This window comes from Anabrus simplex, chromosome 4 (genome assembly GCF_040414725.1).
Source record: "Anabrus simplex isolate iqAnaSimp1 chromosome 4, ASM4041472v1, whole genome shotgun sequence".
Lineage (NCBI taxonomy): Eukaryota > Metazoa > Arthropoda > Insecta > Orthoptera > Tettigoniidae > Anabrus > Anabrus simplex.
This window is the reverse complement of record NC_090268.1, coordinates 217,279,262-217,294,768: the sequence shown is the minus strand read 5'-3', so window position 1 is coordinate 217,294,768 and position 15,507 is coordinate 217,279,262. Positions and strand designations below refer to the sequence as shown.

At 38.9% G+C, this 15,507-nt stretch overlaps 1 protein-coding gene across 1 annotated transcript in view; it reads left to right on the top strand.

Moving 5' to 3' along the window:
* Grip75 (gamma-tubulin complex component 4) overlaps positions 1–15,507 on the top strand; it is a 176,800-nt gene that overhangs the window by 110,600 nt on the left and 50,693 nt on the right. The window lies entirely within an intron of this gene.

The following is a 15,507-nucleotide window of genomic DNA, read 5'->3' as shown; positions in this document are numbered from 1 at the left end:
AGAACTTTCTCATCCTCTCCGACCTGGAAGCCCTTTGTGTGTCCGATATGTATATTGTTATTAGAGAATTTATTGGACTCCAATCTATTCAATACATTACAGGATGTTAACATTTTTAGTTAAACATCGTTAAAATGGAGACATGTTTCGCCCTCCTTGTGGGGCATCATCAGTCATATCAAAGCACCTCAAAATTAAACCAGACGTCTGGTTGGAAATTATGAACATAATATGTAAGAAAGAATACATTAAAAAAACACGTACAAAGTCCTATCCTAAACGAAATAACAATAGACTAGTTACACATAGTAAAATACGCTAGTGGTTTCTTAATATTAAAATGAGGCCATCATATGCACAGTATAAAAATGAAAGTAATCAAAGTCTATATGATATTGAGTTCGATGGTAGTTCTACATAGTATATACAAATGTTGGCAAAATAAAACACAATTTATAATTACTGTACACTTATTTATAATTGTTAAAATTGATGAGGTAAAACATTCTAATTTGTCTATTTGTAATTTGGCTCCAACCAAAATGATTCACCCTAGGATTCATGAGGTAGTCAACTCCGTTGGTCACTCTCTATTTGAATGGAGTGCACAGTGCAAGTGAACAGCTTTTGTTGATTATAAAATGAGGCTGTGCTAAGACAGAGTTAAAACAACACCGCCTTCAAATGAAGATAGTTAAAAACATCATTAGGTTCTTCCTAGTTGACTAAAGGTTTGCATATATTTTGTTGTTGAAGTGTGGGAAAGTCAGTTGTTGGTTGAATGGGCAACGGTCGAAAATGTTGTGCAGTGCAATCGGTGTTTGAGCTGTCCTACATGCGAGGGAAATCTGAAAATGGAGGATTTGTCTTAATTAGTTAAGTGAAATGACGGAAAAAGAGAAAAAAAGGGGAAATCATCGAGAAATGAAAGATGTGAAAGTTAAAACTTACCTTGAAAGCTGTTGAGCTGTTACCTAATTGTTAGAAGGTTTGTGGAGCACTGGCTGTTGCTAATGTCCTGCTCCTCGTGTTGTACGTGTGACGTCTTAGAGGAGGGGAATGGATTTGAGAAGGCGGGGCTGTGGGTATGTGATTGGCGCTTGGGGAGGAGTTGTGTGTATTGGAGGGAGTATAGGGGCGTGATGAGTTGAGCGGCTTAGTGGGGGTGCTTGGAGAGCTTGTTTTGAGGATGTTAACAAGTCTTTTGTCTTTCAGATTTAAACTATTGAGCGAAAATATTAATTGTTCGTAAAGAGGGCTTCGGTTGTCTATTGGATCATTTAAATTTTTATTCTTATTATATTTTTGGTCCAAAAAAAATGTATAAATTTTCGAACTCGGTCATGGGCCTGCCTTTATCTAGTCTTTTTAAAATTTGGAGATCCTGTTCGATTGTGGTAAAGCTATGTCCGGTGTCTTTCATATGGATGCTCATGGCTGAGTGTTTATTGTGCTTTTGGGCATTGAAATGTTCTGCATATCTAATTGCAAAGCTTCTACCAGTTTGACCGATATATGAACTGTTAGATTCAGCACATTTCAGTCTATAAATGCCAGAGCCCGAAAATTTATTGTTGTCCGAGTTTATCTTATTGTGGTTGAAAAATAGCTTTTGATTAGAATTATGGGTCTTATAGGCTACCCTAATATCATGTTTTTTTAAAGGGGTAGCGATTTGATGTATAATGGGGTTAATGTAGGTGAATGATGCATATTTAGGCTTATTAATTTTTATTGGGGAGAGGTTAGTGGCCAATTTCAATTTCACTTTATTGATTATTTTCTGTATGATTGAGGGATTGTATCCATTGAAAACAGCTATTTCTTTTATGGTACTTTGCTTTCCAGGTCCAACATCGCCTGTTATCGCTGCAATCAGCCTGGATAGCATGTTAGTTATCTGTGCAATTGCATATAGACGTGGAGTTAAGCATTAAATAACTGATTAAAACCTGTTCATTACTTCTGCCTTTATCTAGTTTTCCCTTCACACTTTATTTGCTTATTGCCCTATAGCTCTCTTTGTTGTCCTAGCATTCAGCTTCGTAGTTTCAATTTTGACCTCAATTAAATATTCTTCTCTCTTAGTTAGTTCATAGTCCATAGTGGATAATTGCCATTACTAGCACACTGCTGTAGTATAGCTCCACACCTGTGTTGTTCTGTTGACTCTTATTAAGTCACGCACAACCTTTCTCAAGAGCTCTGGATCAGAATAGAATGCGCGTTCCCTCGTCCTTCTCCCTTTTATCATATCCGTGGGATGGCGCCTCACTAGGGGAATCACCAACAAAACCATGCCAACTCTTAATGTTGAATGAGCTTTGGTTCCCACAGTATGTTATATAATTACTAAATTTGAATGTTGGACATAACTTAATAGATGTAATCAACTCGAGACACTAGATAAATCCAATTATTCTTTGTCATTCCATTTTTCTGTCATGTGGCTCCTAGGCGTAATTACCTGTTGATCTTGCAAGCATTCCCCTACTGTTCCTTCCCGCTTTCTTTATACTTGCAGTTGGCACTTAGATGGCTCGGTTAGCAGAGTTGGAGATTAATCCGTGAATCCCACTTGTGCTCTCCCTTCACTGATCTACACGTCCCCATCATGGGTGGCCCAGATCTGGTGCGCTTTCCTTCGTTCACATCTCTGTGCTAGTTTTTATGTATGCATGGCATATTCAAAAAATGACAATACCCTGCAGATGGTGGAATGGTTAGAGGTGTTAGTTTTTGTTAATTAGCGATAAAACAAAAATTCAAGTTTAGATGTTAGGATGGTTATATTTTCATGTATTTACAAGTTTTGTGTTGTCCAGGAGTGAATTTAAATATCAAAATAGCAAAAATACTTTGAATAACACCACAAACACCACAATCTGCGAGATAACATTTTTATAAATATTTTTCCACACCAACCCAAACATTCTTGTCCACAAGCCGATATTCAAATTGTCTGGTGTAAATTCGAGAGTGATCTATTGTATAGTTTTTTGAGGGGCAATAGGTACTGCAATATATTGTCAACAGTCTCGTTACTTGGCAAATGTCTCGCATGGTAGCGTTGTGGCCGGTAGTGAACACCTGTTACCTCGTGGCATGAATCGTTTGGCCGACTTCCTCAAAATAGTTACTGATTGTTTTTCAGATTGGAACTACATTTGCCTCCTGTTACAACAGTGTCAAGTGTAATTCACACAAAAGAATTCTGTATACTGTAATTTAATAAAAAGTGCACAAATTGTGCATTATCATCAAAGCTCGTGTGTTATTTGCGTGAATCAGTTGGCAGACCACCTTTCCTTCATGGTAGTTCCAAAGTTAGCAGTAAGCAAAGATGAGGCAGGCATAACTTAAATATTATGAAAGGAATTCAGAAATTTTGTGTGTGGTTACGACTTTATACTGGCGTGAGACTACAATCAGCTGTGTGATAACAGTGGTTTTTTTACTGAGCATTGCAAAATTGAGTTTTAAAATGCCGAAGGTAACAGTTTCTGCTGCGGGAAGACTTAAAGAATGTAAGAATGAAAGATTTATAATTTCTTGTGGCATTCTTATGTTCAAATACGTGATTGTTGGGTAGATTATTGCAGGAAAGATGCTTTAGACAAGCGTTGCAAATTGGAGAAGCATTCAAAACGCCGAGAAACTTTGCATCTTGAAGTTAGTGTTCCTAGAGTGGCCACTTTGAAAGAAACATTATCATATGCTAGTGGCGCGAAGGATTCGAAACAAGGGTTTATCTTGGACCCTCCTTCTGCATTTGTAAAAGCTAACATACCAGTAGAAAAAAGTAGACAGTCCTGCTGTCTGTACTTGGCTTAATAAGTACGTTCGCGGAAGTGGAGATTTACCATCAGCAAATCAGATCCATCAGAAATCGGTGGAAGAAGGAGGGAAGAAATTAAGGAAGAACTAAGCAAACCAATGACGTGTTTCTGATGTGATGAAACAACTGACAAGAATGGTAGGTGTAGGTCCTCCTTCGTCCAACAGTACCATCAGCTGAAATGAACACCCACCTGGTGCCTCCGTTGTTCTAGATTCTGCCAATTGCGCCAGTGCTATATTAGATATTTTGAATTCCCACAAAATTAAATGGGAGCATTTAGTGGCAGTAGTTATGGACTCTGCACGCTAAATGACAAAATGTGTAACTTCTCATCAAGGAATGATTGAAGAAATAAGTCATCCCCAGTGCTGGGCTTATAAGGTCAACCTTGTCTGCTGCATATTTGCTTGCTCTTTTTTTTTTACGTCGCACCAACACAGACAGTGGGATTCGAACCCACTACCTCCCGGGTGCGAGCTCACAGCTGCGCGCTCCTAACCACACGGCCAATTCGTCTGATGTGGGCTGCATATTTGAAAATGAGCTGGACGAATTGAACATGCCTATAGTAAAGACGAAGAATGCTTTTTAAATACATGAAAAGGAAAAGGTAACTACACTGCATTTCTAAGAGAGAAATATGGAAATACCAGAAAAATGGATGAAATTCTAGCTTTCTCAATGCCTATATGTACAAGATGGAATTCCTTATTTAAGGCTGCAGTATATAAGCCCACATGTGGAAGATATGTTAGCATTTTTCAAAACACTGGAAGATTCAAATTCTGGGGTCATTTTTTTTCCAAAAAGCTTCATCTTCAACAATATAAATTATAAAATAACAAACAGTGTATATTTCTGTTGTTGGTGCCTCTCTCTTATGGACTTGCTTAATTTCTTAGGGGGATCTAAGTACCCAACAATTCATGTACTTGTGAGAAACTAGATGACCTTGAGGTAAAACAAGCTATAAGGTGATAGTGGAGTATTCAACCAGAGAACTTGGAACAGCTTCCTCAAAAGATGCAGATAATGGTTAAGTCAAATCTTACGTTTGTTGCCCAGTCAGCTCTAGTAAAAGTGAGGACTTTAAGGACCCTGGGTCCAGCCAGGAAGACTGTAGAATCCATTGGGCCATTGGTTGATCCTTGGCATGCACCTAAGGAAGTACCTCTTACAGAACTGCTCCTGTTTAAGAATTATGCCCCATTTCATAAGAGGATGGTGTCTCAACAGCTTTTTAGAGGCTCACAGCATTTACCTGACCGCAATCAAGAACCAACTCCGTTAAAAAGATTATGACCGGGCAAGTTGGCCGTGCGCGTAGAGGCGTGCGGCTGTGAGCTTGCATCCAGGAGATAGTAGGTTCGAATCCCATTATCGGCAGCCCTGAAGATGGTTTTCCATGGTTTCCCATTTTTACACCAGGCAAATGCTGGGGCTGTACCTTAATTAAGGCCACGGCCGATTCCTTCCAACTCCTAGGCCTTTCCTATCCCATCGTCACCATAAGACCTATCTGTGTCGGTGCGACGTAAAGCCCCTAGCAAAAAAAAAGTTTATGTGAATGGGAATGTTCCAGAGATTCTCATGGGATTAAGGCTTGCTCACTGAGACTATGCAACTGCTGTACTAAAATATGTGTGGTATCCAGGGCTTTTTCCTGGCGGAACACACCGGAACAGCATTCCGGAACCTCTTCATGGATACAAATCTCTAAAACAATATTGAGACTTCAAAAATAATTTTATTTTTCAGGTTAAGGAATTTTAAAAATATTATTTTTACTGTTACCGCGCTAAATGACCTTAATTGAAAAGGAAATATCGCATATCGCCTTGTTATTTCGAGAATCGAAATCAAAAACATTCTTCCGGTTTGCTGGCGGTATGGATATACGGTATTCGTTCTTGTTTTTTCTTTGCTCACTTTGTAGGTGTTTTGTATAATGGTCCCAGTTCTAGTTACGTTTCATCTGGATTGCCCTCAATATAGAGCACTGTTGTTCGTTGATGTAGATAATTGCCTCTGTTTGTTGCATTCTCAGCCATAGTTTGTACTACTTCTTACGCGGCAATAGACATAACCTAAATATGTCGACCACGAGATGAGAATGAAAAGAATTTCAGAATATTTTTGTGTGCCTGCCACCAAACTCAAAAAGTGCCCAAGCAGTTCATCAGTCCATCAAACTGGAGTATGATCAAACTCAAGTGTGTAACTTGAAGCAACATATGTGTCGATGAGTTCCATAACGGTCTGTAAAGTTCAAAGTGAATTTCAAAGTCTGTGGCCTGGTTGTTGGACTGTAGAACAAAAGAACGATTTTGTAAAGAAATACAATTGGTTGTATTTTCATGACGGCAAGTTAGGTTGCTCACTGTGCAAAATTGTTGGAAGTTTAGGTGTACAGAAGAATGTGGGTATGCAACTATCAAAAGAGTGGGTAAACTGTGAAATTGTGTCTTATGGAGAAAATCGTAAACAGAAGCTAACATCTCTCAGGAAGAAGATTTTTGACCACAAAGAAAGTGCTGGACATAAAAGTGCTAATAAAATACTTGAAGAAGGGAAAAAAAAAAAAAAAAAGAAAAACTTGAGACAGTATGTCTAAAGTCATTAGAGAGAGAAAAGGAAGTATTTCGTACTGCTTATAAGGTGGCAAGAAAGAACCAGTCTTTCTACAATTTTGAAGCTGAAATTGATTTACAAGAATTGAATGGGATTGATATGGGGAGAATTTTGCATTCAAGTAATGCCTGTATAAATATAGTAAACAACATAGGCAGTGAAAGGAGAACAAGATTGATAAAAAATGTACTTGATTCAAAGAGCAAAGTACTCTCTTATTCTTGATGAATCAACTACTCTAAGTCAAAAGTCTGTTCTGATAGTATATGTTGGCACCTACATTGAAGAAATAAAAATGGCAGAGCCGGTCAACCTTTTGATTTAATTGAGTTAGATAACGTAACAGCAAATGGAATTTACAAAAGCTTGATGTCTTCTGTAGGAGCACTAGGGTTCACAGAAGATTTTCTAAAGGAAAATTTAGTTTCACTGATGTGTGATGGTGCCGCAGTAATGTTTGGAGTTTCAAAACTTTTCAAATACAGATTTCCTGCCATTGTTTTGTGGCATTGTGCTAGCCTTAGACTGGAATTATCAGTACATGATGTTATGAAAGATGTTTCTGGCATCAATAGATTTAAGGGTTTTATGGACAAATTATATGTTATGTATCATGCCTCTCCAAAGAATGCAAGGCAGCTCCAGTCATGTGCAGCTACACTGGAGACGCAGATTTTAAAAATTGGAAGAAATCTGTCCACAAGATGGGTTGCATCCAGCTATAGAACTGTTTTGGCTGTTTGGCAGGAATTTGAAGTAAAAATGTTCTTATAAAGGTCTTCACAGGAAAATAACACCTGTGGAATTTATTTTGGATCTGGGATTAATTTGCGATGCTTTGCAAGAACTGTCTGAACTAAGCTTAGATCTGCAGGAGGCTATAGTCTCCTAGTAAGTGATAGGAGAAGAGGAGGTCTGTCTCAGGCCCTTACTATCAGAAAGCTCTTGAGGCAGCTGCATATCTACAGTCTAAGGGTGTTCCATTGCATAAGATAAACAGAATTTATGATCCACCAATCTCCCCAAATGATTTCTATGAACAACTTAAAACTTCTCTACAGAAAAGATTACTTTCCGAAGAAGACACTGAACTGGCAAGATGTGCAAGAGTTCTGGATTCTAAGAATTGGCCAGCAAACTCAAGAGAAAATATTCTGTATGGAGAAGCGGAAATAGGCACACTGGCAAGAAGATTCCAACTGAATGAAAGAGAAGCTATTCGAGCCTTCAGAGATCATCTGAAATTCAGAGAAGAAATGCCCAGCGAACTTTCTCGGGTTCAGAGGAATTTCAACACAATAGCTATATCTTCAAGTGAGTGTGAAAGGGGATTTTCTCAGAACAACTTGATTGTGACTAGAAAGATCACCTTTGTCAGTGAAAACCATTACCTCATTACTATTTATAAGAATTGTTAGACCTCCTTTGATGGTATTTGATCCAACGAAGTATGTCAAAACTTGGTTGTTACAAGGTTAGAAACAGAACAGATGTAAGGCTTTTCAGGCGTTTGCTCTATTAACCAGCGTTTTGTCTTAGGTCTGACACTAGACTCATCAGAGTGGGATGTGTCAGACCCTACCCACTGACGCTGGGATGTGTGCAGGTGAACTGATCAGAAGCCCATTATAAGAGGCACAGTCTGATAACTGCATACGGGAGATAAATCTCCACAGTGGAATTATTGCCCGCCTAGCAATTCCGAATGGAAAATTCTAAGTTCCCATGGAGGGAATTAGATATTTTTCACCAATAGAGCATGTCAAGAACAGAACAGATGTAAGGCTTTTCAGGCGTTTGCTCTATTAACCAGCGTTTCGTCTTAGGTCTGACAGTAGACTCATCAGAGTGGGATGTGTCAGACCTTACCAACTGATACTGGGGTGTATGCAGGTGAACTTATCAGAAGCCCATTATAAGTGGCACAGTCTGATAACTGCATACGGGAGATAAATCTCCCAGATCTCCCTCCATGGGAACTTAGAATTTTCCATTATGTTACAAGGTGGTCATTCAGCCATGGATACAAAAAGCAAGACCAGAAAGCGAACTGAGGAGGATAATGACATGTCAAAGATTTGGAAATCGTTTCGAATTCAGGTTTCGATGAAAATCACAGGCTTTCTTAAATGTTCAGTAAATCCCATGTTTTCTTCCTTAATTTCCCTCCTGTGAGTTCGGGCACCTCTTTTTCCAGAAAAAAGCTCTGGTGGTACCCATGTTCAAATGTGGATTTTGAAGGTCATTTTCAGACTATAGTCTCCTAGTATGTGATAGGCCGACAATTGACAGCTGCAATTGCTGAGACACTATGATCTACTTTCAGTGATTTCACACCAGTATTGGGATAAAACTGAAAAGGGTAACGTGTATTCATTTAAAATGTGTTTTTCAAGATGTTTCATGGAGGTGAATGTAAAATAATTACTTTCTTGTAAGTATTTTCTCATTCTTCTATAGGCATGTATAACATTTTCCCAGCTATTTTGTTTCTTACTTCATGTTTTATTAATTTTGCCAGCCCCGTGGTGTAGGGGTATCATGCCTGCCTCTTACCCAGAGGCCCCGGGTTCTATTCCCGGCCAGGTCAAGGATTTTTACCTGGACCTGAGGGCTTGTCCGAAGCCCAGTCAGCCTACGTGATTAGAATTGAGGAGCTATCGTTGACGGTGAGATAGTGGCCCTGGTCTAGAAAGCCACGAATAACAGCCTAGAGGAGTTGTCGTGCTGACCACACGACACCTCGTAATCTGCAGGCCTTCGGGCTGAGCAGCGGTTGCTTGGTAGGCCAAGGCCCTCGAAGGGCTGTAGTGCCGTGGGGTTATGTGAATTGCAGACTTATTGTTTTAATTTTACATCACTTCAGTGCTCTGTTGTTCTAAGGTAGAATGAGTAATGTTTACAGTTAGTTTACCGAGCAAGTGGCTGTGTGGTTTGGGTCACGTAGGTGTCAGCTTGTATTCAGGAATCCTACTCAGTGTTCTCACCAGAAGTTTTCATCAGCTGGGCGGTGTAAACTACGTAGAAAATATAATTTCGAATTTATTCCCCTCTGGGCATTAACAATGTCAGGTAGTAAACATTAACTGTATAACTGAACTATTTTAGTGTTATTATCACGAACAAGACATATCAGAGTATTTTGAACTTCTAGTGCTCTACTGCTCATTCATAATCGTGTAACACCGGGACTTACCACTTGGTTGCCGTGGAGTGCGATATGGGTTTGAAACGTCGTGCAGAATCGAGTGCTCACATGTGATTCCACGCTACTCCAGACACCGCTTCCACATGACACTACGTGATAGTCAACCTAAACAAACTCCGATCTAATAATGCAATTATGCTGACAATAATGAAAATTTGTCATTTAAATTAACCGTTTTACAGTATTTACATTTTAATTTGGAACACCCAATGACTCATATATGTATTAATATTATGTAACTAACACTTATCTAGGTTGCATTAGCCGAGCGGCCTCTGAAAACGACAGGAAGGTGTGCCCATTAAAAAGGTCCTAAAGAGAACACTGCCACTATCGGCAGCCCTGGACATGATTTTCCATGGTTTCTCATTTTCACACCAGGCATCTGCTGGGGTTGTACAATCGTGGCCACAGTCTATTCCTTCCCACTCCTAGCCCTTTCCTGTCTCATCGTTGTCATAAGATCTATCTGTGTCGGTGTGAAGTGAAGCAAATTGTAAGAAACGGGAAAAGTAACTAACTTTGCAATTGCTCAACTCCATTTTCATTAACCTGCTGTAGAATTTTATTCTTTTCCATTAGAATTCTCCAGCCTTTTCTCTTTCTTCAAAGAGATTTATTCTGCAGTTATGGAAAGGCATTTCTACATTTTTCAAAAGGCAGATCAGTTTAACAGGGTACCCATTTTCTGGAAAAGCAGGGAAAACAGTGAGAGTACAGGGAAATAAAAATGCAGAAAATACATAGGGAAAACACAGTGAAATGACTTGTCACATCTAAATTAAGCTTTCAGTCTAAGACTGGGCACCAAATGGGATGATTGAACGAGACTGATAAGTAGATGCTACATGAGTTATACGCAGTGAGTAGTACTTTAAGAGAAAAATGCAGAGTGAGTGTGTTTGGTAGTGAAGGAGAGCGAATGAAAAAGACATACTTGTACTAACTGCTCAAAGGTGGCAGTACAAGAGGCGTGCGACGTATCTAGTATTGCATTAATTACTTTGGTATAGCTTACATTTCACTGTTAATGATAACATAATTCCAGGTATTTACTTTGATCGTAAAATTAAATGTTCGCAGATAGTAACTTTCCTCAATTAATTTGTAATTGCTTTGTCCTTATTGAACCAAAACTTAAATTATAATAATACACACCTCAAAAAACCTTTTGCATCACCTGGAGTTCTGAGTTTCTAGGTTGCTGATGATCCCAGGATATGTTTTGAGATGCAAGTACACACTTTGTCATCCATAACATGATTGGTATAAATAAAAAGCGACGACAGGCACAACACATTCACTATTCTTCGGCAACGTATATCCGCTTGTCAAACATGGGAATCTGATTCTGTCCATCCCATGTGGTGAGGTATGATTGGACCCTTCATTGTATGCTGTCCGCAGGGTGGTTGAAGCTTTCCTGGTCGATCCTGTCTCACTGTTTAAAGGCAGCCTGCCAGCCAGGTGAGAAGGAATTCATTCATCATCGCACTGCCTGTTTCAGCATATACCTGGCACGTTCAGTGGGATTTATGTCTAGAGACACTGCATTCCAGTTCATCCAATGGATGTGGGCCTCCCAGAGGAACATGTTCACAAGATTGGAGCGGTGCGGGTGCACATGGTCGTCTTCCAGAACAAATCTTTCTGCAAAATGTTGTCAGTATGGTTGAACAATAGGCCCCTAGGATTCTGTTCCAGTATTGTGTACCCTCTACAACTATGAGTGGCGTCCAACATCCATACTTAATGCTGCTCCAAAACATGATAGATCCACCTCCCTGATGGGCATGTTGGATGGCATACATGACTCATCTGGCATTACCTCACTTTCTCCAAACCCTCCTTCGAGGATAATCCAGCGTCAGACACCTTCGGCCCTCATCTGTGAAGAGGATCCGCCGCCATTCTTCCAGAGTGTTCACTTGCCCATCTGTACCGGGCACCACAGTGTTAAGATGTACATGCAGGTGCTTACCATTGAACTCCTGAGTGTAGGTGGTCCCTATGGAGGTCATTTCTGATTGTCTGCATAGACACAGCCCTACCTACCAGTTGTCTGCTCTAAGACATTATGCAGTTCTGTTGCAGTGTGTGCCGGGTTCCTGCGAGCCAGGTTTCACACATAACAGTTGTCGGCTCCTGTTGTTGACCGCAGACAACCACTGCAAGGACGATCTTAAACATTTTGTATGTCCTGACAACATTAGTATGGTGTACACAACCCAACCAGGCTGGTGATTGCCCTCACAGACAGGCCTTGCTGACGCAGTGTCACTACGCGCGTATAATCAAGAGTGGTAATTACTTGTCGAGGCATGTGCACAGGACCCAATGTGCTCTTGTCATGTGTCCACAGGTGACTAACAGAACACTCTTCTGGACTATTCTGAGACTGCATGTATTACCTCCACAGCCACACAGGACCCAATGTGCTCTTGTCATGTGTCCACAGGTGACTAACAGAACACTCTTCTGGACTATTCTGAGACTGCATGTATTACCTCCACGGCCACTAACAGGTAATGTTACTAGTCTTTAGGATATCTGTTTGCCATGCAGCAATACAGGTGGTGCAAAACTTTTCTTGAGGTGTGTATTAAAAATTGAAATGACAATAACTAATCTTTTTAATCTTCTTAAAGTGACCAGTGTTTTAAAAGCTACCGAAGTAATTTAGATAACGTAGAGCTGCTAACTATTATGGACTGATGAATCTATTAAAGAAACTATTTAAAATAGTTTTATGTTGAGTCCACCTTGTCAATACACCTTATAATGATAGAAAATGATTTATTTTATTATACATGTTTCAGGAAAATCGTCCACCCCCTTCATCACTGATGTCAGTTCAAGGATTATGGTTAAGTTTATCAACAGTATTATGGACTTCTCATAATTATTACGGATTACATCTCAGGTTAAGGATAAATTATTATGGAAAAGCAAAATTATTACAGAAAAGAATTCTACAAAGAGTGGAATGTGTCAGTGGTGCTTGTTTCTATGCACACTAGTTGACCAACATACGTATTCAAACGACACTTCTATTTGCTAAAGAAACTGGGAACTTATTCCTGAGTTTCTGAACACTTCTGTTATGAGTGTGTTTAGAAACTGGCAAGCTCCCTCCTGTCAATTTCAAGAATTAAGTCTGTGATGAATACAAGCGTTAATTTGAAGAGTGGTTGTCTGATGGCTTGCTGTGAGCAATGTACCGTAGTTTGTTTTCTTGGTTGTAGTATTTCTTGTAGTGGCTGTACGATGGGATTATTGATAACCCACTTCATGGATTGACACTTTATGACAAGTTCTAGCTTGTTTGACTTATGATACATTTTCCTAAAGTTCTTTATGCCATTGCAAGTGTTCATGCAAAATATGTTTCTAGATGATGATTCCAGAGTATGATGTACATGCTCGAGCATCAGTCTTATGTACCACGTTCCACTAAATTTAATGCAAGGAAAACACAGGGAAAACAGATTTAGGTTACTGTTGGGAACCCTGTTCAAGAGCACAATTCTCCTTCAACATTTTGATGCGACTTTTTTTAAAGCTTTAGCAGTGTTGGTAGTTTCTAAAACCAGTCCATGAATTCACTAAGGTGGTTCCAATTACCATTCCATTGCTCCCTTGTGATATCATCTGACAGTTTTCCATAAAGATGTATTGTGTACTGACACATTAACACCACGCTTTGTTCCGTGATAATCTAAAGCTACAGACAGTTTGAAGGTTCTCAGTTATTTCCAACACATTTTCCAGAAGTAACAAAGTCAAGCTCGCACTTGTCCCGCCATTCTGAGTCTCCTTAGCAGTCATTTCTCTTTTCTTTTAGATCTCCCGAAAACATTACTCGATTCATCTGCAGGGTAGTAACCAAGTGAATGGGCCTAGCTAGAATTTTATTTGCCAGTCCAACAGATGTGTAGAAATTGTCAGCAAACAACATTGATTCACAGTCTAAATAAGGATCCGTAAGTTCCATCATAACAGCCATTGCATGTGGCAATTATATGTCAGAAGTTGTTCCTTTGCTGTGTAGCTGTAGTTTCAATACCATTGCCTCATATTCATGTGCCTTATTCAGAATATATTCGCAAAATTGTAGCTATCTGTGAATAGGAGCGTAGATTCATCAGACTGGTGTTTCTTGTGATTCATTTAGAAGCTTGACATCATTATTGAGCTTTATAACAAAAGGGATGATTTATACAATTTGCTTCACTGTTAAAATATCAGAAACACAAATTCAATAACATTTTGCCACACTTCATTACATGACCCCTAGCCTAGTTTTTATACAATCTGTTCACTCTGTACCAATGATGTATGTAAATCAATCCATGTCAGTAAACCTAAGAACTTTCATATCAGCACAGTTGATGTCAGTCCACTGATTGAAACTACTCTGCCTATGCTTCGTTTTCCTTGGAATGTATTTTTGCATTTTTGTTGTCTCATGCATCAACCATCATTTCAGTGATATTGTCAGTAACTGCGATACAATAGAAATCAACTGGTTGCAAATTAGCATTAAGCAGAGAGATTACCTGTGAAAAGTAAGCTTTTCTTCAAACTGCAGAATGTTCCCCAATAATTGAGTCAGTATCTGGTAAATCATGTGATTCAGTGCTGGATTCCTGACTGGTGTCCATGATACACAAACTACTGTCGAAATCCAAATCTGACTTGGTTGTCTCTTCCTACAAGATCAAAATTTCAGCTTCACTTGATTTGCCAGTCGATCCCTTTTCGAAGTTCTTCAGCTTGCAGGTGTATATAGTTTGAATTAAAATCTTTATCACACAACTGTAAAATAATTATAGACCACGTAAACAAACTGCTTCCAACACAGTAGACAGTGTGGCACAAGGATAACCCTGTAGCGATGCTGTCTACTTTCTCAATTACACTGTTTGTCACACCAGTAGGACACAAAAATAGGAACTGTGAAGATATGTTTGGTTCTCATCCAGGAATAAAACTATTCCAACAATTCCATTACAACCAAAAATGAGTGTATCCCATTTCTTACCTATAAGAAATATTCGTATACCTTGACGTTAACATGGCCAGTATGCTACAGATAATTTTGTCGAGGTCAAAGCCAGAAGGAAGAAATGAAAGATTCGCCATGGGAAAAAGTAACTCGAACAAACTTTTACCTGGAAATCAGTGGTATTATTGAATGAGAGTTGCTGCTAGATCGTTCCAAGGACACAGTAGGATGCCGACATAACAAGACTTCGGGGTAGCTTTTCATAACATCAATAAGACAGCAATCAGCTTCAGAGGATCCCTTAATAAGCAAAAACTCAAGAGACCCATTTTCACCAAATTAAATCAAACAACAGTACTCAGTTTGGAAAAGAAGAGTAGCAGAAGAAAATACTTTTTTAATGAAGATGCAACATCGACATGAAAAAGTCCTTTCCAAAAATTTAAAAAAATGAACAACTAAGAAAACATAAGAAAAACACACACATCACATATGAACAAAAGTGCTGTATACTAACAAAAAAATTTAGCATCTATTTAATTGAACGGGAAATTGTTTTAAATTAGGTTAGAACATAAGTAGATCCATCTTCCCTTTCCATTTCACTGCCTCACTCAACCCTCCCCACAAATTTTAATTATTTTTAACTTTTTTAAATTAGTTTCAAGCATAACAAAGGTACTATTTTAAGATGATTTTTTGAGAAGAAGCAAATTGTATGTAATTTCACCTAAGTGATGTTATGTAGCTGAAGATGTTCCTAAGGAATGAAACATGTTCTACAAATAATTAATTTGCTTAAAGAAAATGTACAGTATC